Raw genomic sequence first — 4,751 nt, forward strand, 5'->3', positions numbered from 1 at the left:
TGGTACGTCGAGTGGTGTTTGACCTGCAGGAAGGTCAAGGCCGAACATCAGAGACCGCATGGCAAGATGCAGCCGTTGGATATTCCACTGTGGAAATGAGAAGATATCACAATGAATTTTATCATGGAGCTTCCCAGGACCGCAGGTGGAGTGGATTCGATTTGGGTCATCGTGGATAGATTGACCAAGAGTGCTCATTTTATTCCGATTCAGGAGAGCATATCGGCCGAGAAATTGGCCGACATCTATATCAGGGAGATCGTGGCACGGCACGGGGTGCCGGTATCGGTGATCTTGGACAGGGATGTGCGTTTTACTTCCAGATTTTGGAAGAGATTCCATGACGAGTTGGGCACTCGTCTGCATTTTAGCACCGCCTTTCACCCGCAGACGGATGGCCAGAGCGAGCGGACCATCCAGACTCTGGAGGATATGTTGCGGGCGTGCGTGCTAGACTTCGGTGGTAGCTGGGATACCTATCTTCCCCTGGCCGAGTTCTCATACAACAACAGCTACCACGCGAGTATTGATCGTCCTCCATTTGAGTTGTTGTACGGACGAAGGTGCAGAACCCCGATATGCTGGGGTGAAGTTGGCCAGAGAGTCATGGGGAGCACCGAAGTGGTGCTCAAGACGACCGAGAGGATTCAGCAGGTCCGGAGCAGGCTTCAGACTGCTCAGATTCGGCAGAAAAGTTACGCCGACAAGCGTCGATCCGACTTGGAGTTTCAAGTCAGGGATATGGTTCTCCTGAAGGTGTCGCCTTGGAAAGGCGTCATCCGATTCAGGAAGCATGGCAAGTTGGGCCCGAGATTCATCGGACCGTTCAGGGTTGTTGCCCGGGTGGGCAAGGTGGCGTATAGGTTGGATCTGCCAGCCGAGCTCAGCCAGATCCACAGCACTTTCCATGTTTCTCAGCTGCGAAAGTGCTTAGTTCATATTCTGGACTCGGCGAGTCACCGCTGTTCGATGAAACCCTAAGTTTCAGGGGTTTGCACCCTATTTAAGCAGCCTATCCGCCCCAGGACAGCCCCCATTCACCCCCCCAGAGCTCCCAACCCTCGTTCTAAGCTTGTTCCTTGAGAGCTTGAGGCTATTGTGTGTGTTTTTGAAGGTTTTAAAGGAGGAAGGAAGTAGATCCAGAAGAAGGGAAGCCATCCACACATTATTGTGTTCTTCCAGCAGTTCCTTTGAGGTATAACCCGTTTTCCCCATGATTCTATGCTTAGTACTTCATTTAGGTCTTTCTTGGACAAATCCCCAAGCTTGTATGTGCATTATATGTCGTAATAAGATGTTTGGCCTCTGGATCTAGGCAAGATTGAGCTCCAGGAGCTCAGATCTGTTAGCTTTATGGCCCCATGTTGCTTGTTAACCCTAGATCTACCCTTTTGAGACATTTTGAGCTCTAAAATCCATATTGGTGAATATCCACACGTAAAGTTGGAAACTTTACGTGTGATTCGTGTCCTAGAAGTCCAGATCTGTGAATGGCATGGACTGGAATCGAGCAAATCTGTGTATTTAGTGGGTGCATGGCAACGACTCGGCGAGTCGTTCATATGACTCGGCGAGTCTGCTCGCGAATCTGCGAGTTTGTCCCCTTTTCGTAGTGTCGAGTGAGCAGTGAGTCATGGGGTGTGACTTAGTGAATCGGAAGCTGAACTCATCTATGGAGGTACTCGGCGAGTCAATGCCCTGACTCGGCGAGTTCAAGGCAATCTCCTTAGATCAAGAACAGACTCGGCGAGTTGTTCATACAACTCGGTGAGTCTTAGCATAAGTTTTCATCGGATGATGATGAACTCGACGAGTTGTTCATACAACTCGACAAGTTGGATGAAGGACTTGAGTATCTGTTAAGAAGGAGAACTCGTCGAGTCGTCGCCTAACTCGACGAGTAGGAACGGGATTCAGGGCAAACGTTTGGGTAGGGACTCGGCGAGTTGGAAAGCCAACTCGGCGAGTCGGGTCAACTGAAAGTTGACTCTGATTTTGACTTAGGTCATAATCAGGGGTAAAATGGTCATTTTACCCAAAGGACAGTTAGCAGTGTTTGATTGAGTATGTTGTGGGAATTGCAGCCGGAGGATTTCCGGAGCAGCAGCAGCAGCAGTAGACAGTCAGTTCCCGCTCAGTTCGGCAGCTACTTCGAGGTGAGTTACCTTCCAGTAGCGGTGGGTCTATGGCCACAATGCCGGCCCACTAGTAGGAGTCGTATGTTAGATGATTGTCTTTGTGATATCATCTAGGTTACTACTATCTGATATGTTATATGCTAGCATGATATGTTATATGTGATAATAGTAGAGTTTGGTTGTTAGGACCGGAGGGTAGTCAGACACCCCAGAAATGTCTGACAGTACGTGATGATATGTTTGCATGCTAGCCTGTTATGTTATATGCGATAGTGGTAGTAGGAGGGGACTAGTCCCCGAGGATCGGTTGTTAGGACCGATGGGTAGTCAGCACCCCAGAATGCCTTGACATGGGTAGTCAGCACCCCAGAATGGCTTGACACGGGTAGTCGGCACCCCAGAATGGCCGTACCGGGTAGTCAGGCACCCCAGAATAGCCTGGCAGTATGCGTGTTATTTGTTTGTATGGTATGTGGTACGTTGGGGGAACTCACTAAGCTTTGTGCTTACATTTTATAGTTTTGGTTTCAGGTACCTCTTCATCGAAGGGGAAGGAGCCGGCGCGGTAGCGGCACATCATGCACACACACGGGTTTCCGCACTTACGAGATTCTCTGGGATTTATACTCTGATATTTTGATGATTGTATGATTTGACTTTTAGACATGGCTTACGTTTTGTTATGATTTGATCAAACAATGTTTGAAACTATTAATGTTTTCTAAAGTAATGTTTTTAAAACGAAATTTTTGGACGTGAAATTTGGGTCGTTACACTCCATAGAAATATGGGTAGGTGTGGAAGGTAGTATGGGCCCGTACTACTGAAAGCACAGGACCCATACGCGTATTAGGGAAACCATGATCTCTAGGGTTGGGTTGAGAGAGTTGGATCCCAGGATGGTGGGAAGAGTCTGAGATTTTGTGTGGTGTTTCTTTTTAGGATGGAGAATCCGAGGCATGATGAGAGTGGATCCGGGTCAGGATCGGGAGCTGGAGAGAGAGTTCCGCCCGAGGTTATCGGTCAGATGAGCACGAGTGAGTTGGATGCGAGGATTCGTGAGATCCTGCGTGATGAGATTGCTGAGTTGTTCCGGGCTGAGTTGCCAGAGCTGTTTGGGTCAATTAAGACCGCCATGGTTGAGTATTTTGATGAGCGCTATGCAGCTCTCACTGAGACGGTTGCCGCGGCGACTACAGCGGCTGTAGAAGCGGCAGGGGGAGGAGCTAGTCGGGGTTTTCAGTATCGGGACTTCGATAATACGAAGCCTCCCACATTCGATGGAGTTCAGTACCCGATTGTTGCTATGAGGTGGTTATCAGACGTGGACGGGTGTTTCTTCACGTGTTCATGCCCTGCTGATCAGAGGGTGAGGTGTGCTCTGAACCTGTTGAGGCTCAGGGCGAAGGATTGGTGGAGATTGACCACGAGGTCATATTCGGATGCGCAGAGGGCTGCGGTTTCGTGGGATCAGTTCAGAGAAATGTTCAGCACTCGTTATGTTCAGCAGGTTGAGAGGGAGAGATTGGCTCAGGAGTTCCTTGAGCTGAAGCAGGATTCGGAGTCGGTGACTGAGATCTACAGAATGTTCACTGAGAGGGCGATGGTTTGCCCAGAGTTCGCTTCGGAGCAGGCTCAGATGTCCCGATATCTGAGCATGCTCAAGAGGGACATCAGACAGTTTGTGTCTGCGCAGAGGTGCGAGACCTTGTTGGAGTTGCAGGAGGCCGCTAGGCGGCGTGAGTTAGAGATTGAGTTGCAGTTGCGTGAGCTGAGGCAGGCTCCGGTGCAGTCGCATCCGGCGTCGAAACAGTCCAAGACCGTTGATGTTAGAGTGGGGGATCTGAGCAGCCACACTTGTGGGAAGTGTGGGAGGGGTCACACCGGGGTTTGTAGGTCCGGTGGTGCATGCCGCAAGTGCGGAAAGGAGGGGCACTATGCGAGGGATTGTCAGCAATCAACGCCAGTTCGGGATTTGAGGATTTGTTATCATTGTCATCAGGTTGGGCATTTGAGGGTCAATTGTCCACAGCTTGCTGCAGGACCGGTGCAGGCTCCAGCACCGGCCATTTTGAGGATCACAGGTGGAGGTCAGGGTGGAGCGGAGCCCCCAAGGGCTTAGGGTCGTGCTTATCAGCTTGCGGCAGAGGAGGTCAGAGCAGTGTCGGATGCAGCTGCAGGTATGTTTCTTTCTTCATATCTCATTATCTTGTGATATTGTGGTGTATTGTTTATGAGCTGGTATTTTGTTTGGCTTTCGTTGTGGTATTCGTCATTTTGCGGGTTGTGGTTTTGATTATGGGTTATTGTTTTGGGAATTCCATTGGTTATCATTCATGAGGGTTATTAGTGGAAACCCGACATTGGGTTGCAGGCCGGGTAATATTTGCTTTCTGAGGAGTGGTTAGATGCAGATTGGGTTTATTTCGAGCAGGATGATCGGTGATTGATGTGAGATCTTGTTGAGGTTGTTTATGCTTGTGAGAAGCAGTCCGTGTGTAAGTGTTTTCTTTGTGCAAGAGTTGTTTTGGGAGGTCGGTGATGGCAACCGGTGGTTGATAGTTAGTGCCCAAGTGGGGGAGAATTAGAGAATTCTCCGGGAGATCGATGAGT

Source organism: Lactuca serriola, chromosome 5 (assembly GCF_051521515.1).
Source record: "Lactuca serriola cultivar US96UC23 chromosome 5, Lser_US96UC23_V15, whole genome shotgun sequence".
Lineage (NCBI taxonomy): Eukaryota > Viridiplantae > Streptophyta > Magnoliopsida > Asterales > Asteraceae > Lactuca > Lactuca serriola.